The 12,116-nt window shown below is 41.2% G+C and overlaps 2 long non-coding RNA genes across 2 annotated transcripts in view; one reads left to right on the plus strand and one right to left on the minus strand.

The window, feature by feature from the left end:
• Window positions 1-12,116, plus strand: part of LOC135937056 (uncharacterized) — a 201,504-nt gene that overhangs the window by 36,068 nt on the left and 153,320 nt on the right. The gene's annotated exons all lie outside the window — the stretch shown is intronic.
• Window positions 207-9,819, minus strand: LOC135936215 (uncharacterized). The gene is made up of 2 exons (XR_010574294.1): window positions 9,351-9,819; window positions 207-489 (listed from the first exon to the last, which is right to left on the minus strand). It is a non-coding gene; the product is annotated as an uncharacterized LOC135936215 (long non-coding RNA).

A 12,116-nucleotide genomic window follows, 5' to 3' on the forward strand; every position in this document is an offset into this window, starting at 1 on the left:
CAGTACTCGCTTCCTACTATTTGATATTTATTGGCGCAATTCACGAATTACAAATGAGGCACCGTCTAAGAATGGACATTGATATATATCGATCGCTTTAACGTTTTTAGGCTTTAGTCGAACAACTCTTTTTAAAAATTTATGTTATGCCATATACGTTTCGCAAAATCAAATTCTTCTCAGCAGTAAAATAAAATGAACGGACGCACGTTGAAAACTCGAATTTTTATTTTTTAATTCAGACAAAATACATTAAATCGTACACAAAAAAAAACACCCTGAATGTCACTGTTATCACCTAATAGCTGCAAAAACACGCGTGTCATCTGTGGCAAACGTAGAATCTTGTTTCTTCTTCCAAAAATAGTGTATCATTCGGAAAGAGTCTGTATATCCTCAAGACGACTGGACGAAAAACATATTTTCTGATGCTAGTCATGAATTTGTCTGCATCTGTCGTTATAGTCTCCAGACGACGCCTGTCCGCATCTGAAAAAGAAGTTGTAAGAGAGTTATTTTCTTATTGGGGCTCAATGGGGAAAAAATATCTGGCGCACCCACGGCTTGGATCTAAAAGAGGAAATACACACACAAAAGATACATGGAACACCCACACCGCCAAGTTTAAAATCTACTTTAAGGGCATTCCAAATTCCGAGGGAATCGAAGATGCGAGCTAACCTTAGTTTAATGCCAATTTATGTTATGAAAATCGTTCAAACGTGGAATGATTGAGCAACGTTAGTTTTGAACGATTGTAAAAAATTTAATAAAAAAATCATACTTAAAATAAATACCGCAGTATTATTTTAAAATGGAGAAGGAAAGTACATCAACGATCTTTTATTCTATTTACTCGGTCGTTTTTTATTGTAAAAAATTAATTGGGTTTGTTCCTCTTTTACGATATTGATGAGCTTAATAAGGAACGAATTATAATCTTTAATTTATGTCATTATACAGGCTACAATGATTTTCATTTAACGATCCAATGACGCAACTAAAATACTGTATACAGACAGAAACAAGTGTTCTCCTCGAATTTTAACAATTTGCAGATATAAGAAAAATAAACAGGTCTTGAACAGGATACGCAAAGATTTTGACTAACAATTTAGCGAAATCATTGCCAGTGACCGAGATACTACAACTGATCATATATTCGATCAGCCGCTAGTTGGTTGACAGCAGCCAGAGAGATGAGCTGCAGGAATGCATGATGGCATCCGCGCAAGGCGGCCAATCAGAGGCCACAGCGGCGCTACCATCAGAGCGGGCCCTCTCCTCTCTATTTTCAGCCCACAAAACGGACTGGCTGTGAGCAGCGGCGGCACGCTCACGCACAATTATACACGTTATCGGAGAAAAAGCCATAGGGACGCTCTGCTCAGTCTCACTAAGTCAGCAACTTTTCTTCATGAGAAAGCCCAATGATAGTAACCCGGAACTGATCGGGGGAGCTTTATCCGTTCTGCGTGGGAAGCTTTTTCGTCCATTCGTAATTTTGTTAATGGCCGGCGCGAGAGCGACTTTGGTCTTTGTTAATGGACTGGGGAGAATTAAGAAGCAGGCACAGATTACTAGCATGCATGCTCAGTAAAAAATCTCAAGCTCTCTTTTCCTCACTTGAAGCACTTAGAGATCGTGATAAATTTTCGTCGGAGTGCAACTAAAACTTGTAGCCATTTATATTGGGTTTTGTTGGGATGGAAAAATAACTTACGACGATATTTTTGAAACCAATTTTGCTTATTATCAATCTTGATATTGTTACTCAAATGAAATACTAGGATTAATTTGAATTTTTAGAAAAAAAAAAATCCTGCTTATTAATCTGTTTTATTCTGTCCAATATTTTCCCCATATCACTTTTTGGTAGGCCAGTCGGAATACATATTAAGAAATCCAGCTGAATGGTGAAATTGAAAGGCCTGCTGTGCCCCTATCGCTGCTGTAATTTTGTTCATGATAAAATTTTGTCGCTCGGCCGTCCCTTTATATAACCAGTGTGCGTCTGTGGTGCCCACGCTGCTGCTTTTTCTCCTCCTGCGCGGAATACAAAGCGAGCCGGTGAGCATTTGGGGTTGCGTCAGGCCGTCCATTTGGGTCTAATGGGGCGAGCGAGGTGTCGCACCCTAACCCATTCGGGCAGACGGCTTATCTGCTCAATATTTCTCGGAAGAACGGCCAGCAACGGCTGCCGAGCCCCCAAGGCCCGACTAGCTCGGAATTCGCCAAAGAAATTACAGCCGGGGCGAAAACAGCGCGTGACTCTGGTGTTTTTCAGGGCCACCAGAGACCAGTGGTGCAGCGGCAGCGACAGCAAATGAGTGTGTTCCGCTGCTGCTGCTGCTGCTGCTGCAGACAAAAAACATGCACACAAACACACAAATAACAAGCAAAATGTGTCGCTGGCACACTGCCATGCACAAATATATATTATTTCTGTTATTGTTCGCCGTTCTCTCTCTTTGTCTTTTCTGAATGTGAGTGTGTGGAACTGCTGCGCTGGCTGCTGCGCGTGTATATTTTCTTCTGCCCGTCCTTTCGGCTTGTGGGTAATTGGTGCAGCAGCCAGAACACGCGCTCATTGTGGCACGGAACAAAGGCCCCCTAGTCTTTTTGCCGCGGAGAGTTTAATTATAATTCTGGAGAGGAATGCATCAACTGAGATGCTCGCTGCAGACGGTTCAAAACGATTGTGAAAGTGCACTGCGCGTTGGCGTGGTGCCTCCGCAGAGAGACACGACTGTCAACATCGTGTGTGGTTAACTGCATAGCATTTTAACGCCATCGTCTGTTGTTTGCATCAAAGTTCGTTTAGAAAACAAGACGCTTGATAGCAGAGAATTTATATGAATAAATTCCAGCAGTAAAATCGAAAACTCGAATGATCCCCTGATAATCATGGAGTATGCAATTTCTGGACACAGCTGCTGCACTGGTTGCATAAATCAGATCGAATGTACATTCACTCTCGATCTAAAATTGCATCCCTTTTAATATTAGTCTGTACGTGGATATTTAAATTAAGGCTTGAAATTCCCCCTTTACCCAAATAATAACTGAAATTAATATTCATAAAACGCACGAATTGTCATAAAATCATACATAATATATGAAACATGCAGAGCAACAATCATTTTGAATTATGATGTCCATAAAAGTTTGAGAGTAAACTACTATTCGACCAGTTCTAAACAAAAACAAAATAACAAACAGCTCAGCGAAAATGAAGCAACTTGTGCGATAAAACCAAACATTTCGGAAAGCACACTCGTATATAACAGCGTGCTTGCCCGCAGGCCTTCATTATCTAGATATCCCTTTTCCGGGGCGATTCGCATGCAAAACGCTAGGAAATCGATCACCATTTGCGGCGATTATTTTATCAGCGGGCGGCGAAACAAAATAGCAAATGCTGAAAAAAGAGAGCTCGGGATGAGAGGCCGCACCATAAACAAACAAGAATATTATTTGGGCTCGCTGCATAAATATCATTTGCTACATTCCCCTCGGCATCGCGTGTTTGTGTCCTTTAAATTCAGCATTGCCAGTAAAAAGCGAGTTTTATTCGCAGGTGTGTTTTGTGCTGTGTTTTGTGTGAGCTTGCCGCCGCATTTCTATCGCCAGAAATAAAACGCACCAATTTATCTCACACCGCGCATTAATTAGCACGAACAAGAAAGGCGCGCGAGAATATTTACGACACGGCGAACTTTTCACCCTGGTCCGAAAATTGAGTTTCACGCAGCAAGTTTTTTGCTGAGCGCAAGGCATGATCTCATCCGTTTGAAAATCCAGCTCTGCCAGCGTTAATAATGCAAACGCAGTCTAAAATATGGTCATGGAAATTTTTACGCGCGAGAAAAACTCCCTCGGGTTACGAGAGGGATATGATGTCATTCCGCATGGCACTCTCAAAAGCTCGAGATAATGTTATAGACCATAAATAAATGTGTTTCTTTTTCACCCGCAGACTAAAAAAATAAAAAAGTTGTAGACACCAAGATTATGTTGTTCTGCGTGTCATTCTCACTAGAAGAATATAAAATCAGTAATGACCATGTCCAGAACATTTAAAATCCTTGCTTTTACTTCTCGGCTTACGATTCCCCGTGTATGAAACTACGCAATTTATAAAATTAATTCACGTACCTTAAAAATCACGTGACATATAGCAGTCTTGAATTGAATTCATGCATTTTTAAAAAATCATAAATGGAAACTTCCTTTTCGCTTATACTACATTCAAAAATATTTTTAGGACCTGATTACGACGCATAACTTGCAATTTTACTAAATTAAATTTGACAAATGCTTCTGAATGAATAATAAGTTAAGTTTAATATGCTTTTAAACTTAACTTTTACAAATTGATGAGTGTAAAATAGGAGTTTCATCATTTGTTTTGTGAATTTTTTCTGTTTGTAAGGAGGACCACGGCAGCCATCATCCTTCCCTCTTTCTGTCACTATGGCAATAATAAAATAAACATCCAGCAGTTACAGAGCCTGAGCTAAAAGACATTTCGCGAGATATAAACCATTTGCAGGTGTGGAAAAGTGAGATTTCGTGTTTTCCGCGCGTGCAGATGCAATGATATAAAGCACAAAAGGTGACGCATCTGTTAATAAGAGTCTCGTCAGGCGGTGTTCTGTGCGTTATCCCTTTTTGCTCTCCTTCATTTTCTCCGCACAATGCAGTCTTGCAAACACAAGTCGGGAAACTCGTCCCCAGGGAAGAAGCGGGGGCCTTTGTACAGCTCCTCCTGCTTTTTTAATAATGCATGTACCAGAGCCTTTTTCAGTCTTGTCTTCTCGGTGACAAACGAATGCAAAAATACGTCTGCGTGCCTTGACACATGAGAAAGAGGAGGAAACGTGGAGAGTTTCCAATTACAATAATTACAGCAGGGGTGGTCCCGCGGGGTAGTATAGGCTTTAGCATGGAGGGCTCTTGCTTAATTTGAGAAGCTAGAATGCCTTTTGAGATCAAGGAAGTACGATTTTAAAGTCCCATTTAATTGCTAATTGGAAGCAGAAGATATATTTTGGCAGGCGAGGCAGAAAAAAGAGAAAAGATCCTTTCTGACAAGAAAAAAAATGCCCTTTGGCGGCAGGCTAGCGTATTCGCAGTGCGAATGTAAATCCCAATTTCTTGCAAAACATCCCGAATATAGGAGGCGAAAGGCCGCGGTCCTTTTTGCGAAAGGATATTGGATTGTCTTTTGGTATGGGCAGGCGGATGATGCGTTTTTCTCACAGCCCCTCTCGTCAACGCGTGGAGAGGCAACAGCGGGGTGCTCCTTTCTTTATTTTTTCATTCCCTTTATCGGGGTATAAAGCAATCATTGCAATAAAAATGAAATACCTCAGACCGTGCGCATTGAGCACGAGACGATGTGGCAGATATGGACGATCAAATGCCATCTTTTTTCCAGCAGCTCAGGTTCCAATGTATTATTATTTCGCAGAGCAGGGACCTCCCGTCTTCCGTCCCATTCGGCTTGAACTCGTTCGCGAATCGGGCATCGCTGATTTTTATCCATTAAATTGGATGCGCATAGCGCGGTCTCGGCCCTGGAGAACCCATTTTCCGATAGAAATGCTCGGCGCGCGCACAGGCATTGAAAAAGTTGCACACTCGATGCTTTTCTTTTTCCTGCTAAAATAAGCCCATCTGTATGCAAAGTGGAAAGTTGCTGCAGCTTTTTAAAATTCAACGTCAGCACTCACGGAATCGGAATAAATTTCACGACCCATTTTTTCATCGTGCTTGTTCCAAAAAGTGCCGCCAATTTACTGACAAATACAAATCCACCGGGAAAATTAGCTCGGAACGTGCCACCGCTGCGACCAATTACGCCCCAACGTGTTCTATAATATACTCAGTGTGCAGCTGCATAATATTCTACTCAGGCAAAACGAAGGGATTTGCATTTGGCACTTGCATCGAGCACGAGCAGTCAGTACATAAATTATGCAGCACGAGAGCAAGCGACAACTTCACTCCCCTTTGTAATTTTACCAAAGTTTTGTAAACTTTTCAGCGAGTCGAACTAATGCCAAATGACTTTTCTGGTCAATTAGCATGGAGCGGAACTGTTAGTTGTCATCTTGGCAATCTAATTTATAACTCATTAGCGTCAGCGTGGTTCAATAAATTATCCAGTTCACAACCTGGCCACCTAAAATCTAAATTGATTTGACCAGAACCATTATGGATTTTTTGCCTTTTACTTCTGTCCAATCATCTATGAATGTCCGTTTGCAAAAAGATGTTTAGAAGTATAAATAACCAACCTAAAAGCCTCTGTAGTGGCCGCGTTAGTTCTGCTTTTTTTATGAAGCAAACGGTGAAATCGCAACTGTCAAAAAGCAGCCATTCGAATGCAAACCTCATCTTGCGTTTTATAATTAAAATTCCTAATTAAGTTTGCACGTGATGATATTCGTATGTTTCTTATTATTACCAAATGTGTCTTGAAGAAATTAAAAATGACAACTCAAATTCCACGCGTCAAACATCTGTACTCTTAGAAATTTTTACATGAGAGGGTAGTCTCTAACTCTCCAAGTTTGAAATTTCAGCAGCCTTTGTGGAAAATTAGCTTGGCTCGTGATGTCTTTTAATCAAACCAGGGAAAGTTTTGGAAAGTTCGCATTTTGTATGCAAATTGTGCTCTCTCGAGAGAGGGCTGATATCAAGAGTAATTGCACGCCGGTTCTCTTCACTTACACACATACACACGAGAGGCGGCGGGCATCTTCATTTTTCCCCCCTGGTTGAAAATAGGAATGAATACAAGTGACCTCATCACGCAGCGAGATAACAAATTAACTTTTACGCTGCTCCACATCAAGCAGCCCTGCCGACACGAGAGTCCGTCTTGAAAGGCAAAAAGTTGCTCGCCGCGTTTAAAACGCCGGCGGAGAACACACATACAAAAAGTTCAGAGCAGAGAAAAATGATGAGATGCAGCCAGAGCCAGTCATTCTCTGCTCCACATTACATTTACTTTCCTACATGCTCTGTGCAAGTTAAATTTTTTTGGTTCTCTGCTCGTGGTGAACCTCTCGGTTTTCTTAATGACTGCCGCAGGCTCTACTCGGGTAATGTAGAGAGAAAAAAAAGGATGGAACGTGATGGGTCGGAAAAGTTTTCCGAGCTTTTTTCTTGTTAATTTTTTGCAATAGCCTATCTTGGACGAGCCAAGGGATACGGTTCTGAGAGTTATTGAGATCCTCCCCACTCATGTTTAGTTTTTAAATTTTGTGAAATGGTATCATCCACTGATTTATTTTCATCAGGCAGTGAAAGAGAAGCATGTGCTGTAGATTCTTTGATTTTTGAAATTATTCCATAGAAGCAATTCAGAAAAATTCATTTGATTGATGCAAAAACAATGTAACGCAATGGAAAAACATTTAAATAATTTTCCTTTTTTTCTAATTCAAAATTTACGTATCTTTATCATGCATGCAAAGGATTTCATAGATATTTTTTGGCAAATTTATAATAAAATGGCCATTTTAAATATGGACCCCTTTGTTTCTTTTATCTAACGTCTATGGCTGAAAAGCGCCACGAATGGTAGCGATCTCCTGCATTATTCAAAAGTGCAAATGACGAACAGCAGTAACAGCACCGTGGACGTATACATCATTTTGCGTTGTACCTCTCTCATTCCATATGCCAAAACAATAAAACGACGAGCGCTCTTTTGCCTGCAAATGCAGGAGCTTTTCTTCTTTTCTCTCCGTCGCCTCTCGGGACGAATCCCAAGGATCATTTGGCTCCATTTTCACACGTCGTGAGCACCGCCTCCACGACGCATGTGCTCTGCTATATCAGTCTGAAAATCGCAGACGGCGTGTTGCGAGTAATTAAAGTTAATCCTGAGCACTCGCCTCACTGCTTCGAGTCTAATTTGAAACGGAATTCGTCAGAGAATGCCGTGCAGGCGCTCTTCACTCGTTTTTGACGGACCTTGGCATTCTTTGTGTTCAACAAAGGCCGATTAGTGCTCAAATGCAGATTTGAAAAACGATTCATCTTCTGCGAATTTAGTTGGCTTGCTGTTTATGCGATTATTATTCCTAATGCCTGTGATGGTACTGTCTGGAAATTCACGTCAAACTGAGACTCGGATAGGAAATAACAAAAGACGATTGTTACTATATAGGCTATAATTTCTGAGGAAATTTGCCTTGTGGGGTATCGAGGAGACTCAAATAAAATAAGGGCAGCTTTGCATCCTTATGTTCATCATATTTATTTGGACTTGTCGTGGCAATACTCGCAGAATTAGAATAAGAGCTTAACCCGTTTTGGGTTCAGTCAATTAATATAATTCCTATTTGGATTGATCCAATTCGGAGAGACAACATTTTGAGGTGACTGCTTCAGTGCGAGTCTGATTATGCAGTGGGGGTGAAGGTGCAGCAAAGGTGCGATTCACCTTTGCACTGATACCTATTACAATTACTGGAGCTATCCCAACATTGATATTTAAATTGTAGTGGCGGGAAGCGCCCACAGCCTGGAGCACTCTATTACTTATTGCTTTCAAATGAATTGTGAAAGAAGAGGGGATAAAACGGGGAGCATTAATCAGCATTAAATTTACCTACTATAAGTATTGAAGTCATGTATAGGTTTGTCGATTAAAATTAAAAAAAGAACTAATGAAAAATCACAAAAAAATTCCTGGTTTAATTAAGATTAAAATTATATTTGTGTATGAATAATATATTAAATGCAATCATGCCTACATAATCGTCCGTATCAATTTTAACAACTCTTGCTGCTTCTCTTAAACTAATTCTTTTTGTTGAACATTTCGAATTATAATTACTTTTATATATTTTTTAAATTATCTGCAAGATCATAGCTACTATTTTTTACAGAATACATTGAATAATTTTATGGGAAAAATTGAATTATATTTCAGAACAAGAAAAATGGATCTTCTATCTTGGCTTTTAGAAAAAAATTCATTGTGCGACCTGCACGCTCATTAAATGTTTAAAACTTCCAATGCTGTTAGTATCAAAACAATACAAAGCTCATGCAGTTGATTTCATCAGAGGCGGCAGAAGTTGTTAGTGGGAACGTAAAATTCACACGTAGGCTCATCAGAGCGCAAAAATGTCCCCCATCTGGTGGCGCACCAAATCAGGATTACGCCGCGGAGAAATATGAGGCGTGACAGACAGACGCAGAAAGCAGAGCAATTTTGTGAAGGCCACAATAAAACCACATGGGCACAAAAGGGATTTGGCCAAAGGTGTATGCGTGCGTGCGTCGCTCGCCACCGGCGGCGCAGTGTCGCGAATGCTGCTTACCTGCTGGCTAATTAGTCGGCAGCCGGAGGAGAGCAATTGCCGTGCGGCCGTTCTTTCCTGACTAACTGACAATTTCCCTGGGCCAAGTGGCGAAATTGAAAGCGAGACACTGCCGAGTGCTGGTGGGGACCCATAAAACACGCGGGCATTTTTCAAAGGTCAAAGTACCCTGCACTGCGCTCATTGCTTTTATTGCTCTCCGAAAGTGAAAAGGGTTGCGCCCGCGGCCTGTCGCTTTGTGCTTGCGCGACGTGGCCCGCGGCCACTCGGCGGCCACGCATTGTGCACCACGAAAGCGAGAGTGAAATATGGCTCGGCTTGTCCCACCGTGCACAATTGCCCACCGAAAACAACTCGTGTAATAAAATCTCAACCCTGTATGCAATTCGTCTGGGTCTCACTGCACACCTACAACACAACTTTTTGTTTCGACCTTTGCTCTGCCCCAGGCACTATGTGCCACACAAGAGCAAACTAAAGGCACTGGAATGCTTGTTTTCAAAGTCACAACGAAACGACAGAGCCAATAAAACACCACAGAGATCGTGTTTTAGCCTTGAATCACTGTTGATAAAAAATGGTGCGTAAAAAATCTCTACGTATATCATTTTTAGATCTTGAGCAAAATGTTTTATATTTGTAGCGTGCACGAAACCTACTTGGGAAGCAAAGCAAGTTTAATATTCAACATAATTTATATGGATGGAATTTCCTAAAAAAAAACACCTATGCAGGTGCAGGTCAAATTTTAATGAGTTAAAAGTTTTTCCTTTGGTTGGGTCTAGATGTCAGTATTTTGTTTATTGCTGAACGGGGTAATTTGCTATCAACCCGCACGGTGTGATCCAGGTGCATTTTTTTAATAATAATTCCCAATTATTTCCAATTCCACTTTTCTTTTAAACATTGAATCATTCTCCCTCATTCGCCTTTTAGCCACGATGATTTTAATTAGGTTTCCATAATAGTATTTATACACTTTTTTCTCTTGAGATTGTTTTGATTTTGTAAAATAACTCACTTAATTTATTTAAAAATCATCATTAAAGAAATCCAGTCTTCAAAAAATCCCATCTGAAATTCTGACAAAAATTTCCTGCATTATTAAATATTTTTAAGGCAGAGTTTGCTAATATACAATCAACAATCTTTAGGTCAACGATTCCTCGGTAGATTATTTTGATGGTTTGATGATTTTTAAACAATCTGCAATAGTGACCATCAAAATATGACGCCGGTGGCTGGGTCGAAAACTCTGCTGAGCTGCCTTGCCTCCATTCGCCGATAATTTTGTGCAACTGATTCATTAACGTAATGGAGCGAAGGGACGCTGAAAAGGAGGCCATCGCGCCATTTAGATGAATCGCCGGCTTGCTTGGGGGACTGCTTAACCTCAGGGGTGAAATAATAACGAGAGCATGAAGCACACTAGACTGGAAGAGAGGCAGAATGCGCCCTCTGCAGAAATGAGCGGCACGAGGATACTGTGGGAACGCCACATTCCCTAGCCTGCCAGCCGAGCGAGTGCACTCCGACCCTGATGGAAAAGGATGCATTAAACAGATTTGACTGATTCGTTACGCGCTGACAATGAGACCAGATGCCTGAGGCACTTGTAGTGCGGCTCAAAAAAGGTGGGATTTTTCCTGTGCGCTATGCCGATCGTTCAAATTTCTAGATTTTTGTTTTTAAGCTCTCTCTTGTTCCTTTTGTAAAAAAAACAGTTTGAAACATAAATTCTTTTCAAAGTTTTTATTTTGTACAGGTACAAAGAATTGGAACAATTTGCTTTACATGCACTTTTTCAAATGAAAATTAATTGCTCATTCTCATTAGGTAAATTATTTTGCTACGAATTAAAAAAATACTTTAAGACGAACACGTGCATTATTGTATACGCCATATTTTTTATTCTTGTAATCATAATATTTTACGAAAACATATTTTTTTTGTTAAGTTCCCTTCTGATTTGTGTGCCTCATGAAAACTACGTCATGTCCACGGAAAATTGAAGTGACCGGTACGTGCGCTGCTTGCTGAATAATTCATACCGAGTCCGGCTCTGCAGGCGCGCGTAGAGCGAAAGGGTGCACCATAAAGAAGAGTTAAGTGTGAGGCCGACAAAATCAAAATGCATGGCAGATAAGCGCCATAGAAGCCCAGCAGGGTCACATGTGTGTGAGATGATCCATGTGGCCCTGCTCTCGGCGGGCTTATTGGCTCTGCGCTTGGAATTCTTCCTTCTCTCTCTCTCTCTCTCTCTCTCTCTCTCTCTCTCTCTCTCTCTCTCTCTCTCGCTCCTACTCGCCGGCTTCTGTCGCATTTATATTTTTCTGTGTGGTCCTCTGCGCCGTGATGCCGTTGCTGGAGCAAAAAATCCAATCTGGAGCTGATGAAGTCGGTCCCGTGAAATAAAACGCGTTCAGGCAAACACCCCACGATAAGGCCCATAAATTGTGATTGAACTGTGTCCTCGCCAATTATCTCGAGCACCAGATCAGAAGCGTCAGCAGCAGCTCGCCTAGCTGATGACATAATATGCAATCAGGACAAATAGCCCAGGGCCGCTGCCAATCACGACTAATCGTGTGTTCATGTCCTTCTTCACTGCTCGGGCTTTTGTCGGATTTGTTTGGACAGCGACGTGTATTTGAGCACGCACTGATTGTGATATGTTCTGAGAAAAAAACATGTGAGGGGAGCTGGCTCTGGCAAAAGACACAATATTTTTTTCGGAGGGACCTTGGATATGATACATTTCTACCA

This window comes from Cloeon dipterum, chromosome 2 (genome assembly GCF_949628265.1).
Source record: "Cloeon dipterum chromosome 2, ieCloDipt1.1, whole genome shotgun sequence".
Classification (NCBI taxonomy): domain Eukaryota; kingdom Metazoa; phylum Arthropoda; class Insecta; order Ephemeroptera; family Baetidae; genus Cloeon; species Cloeon dipterum.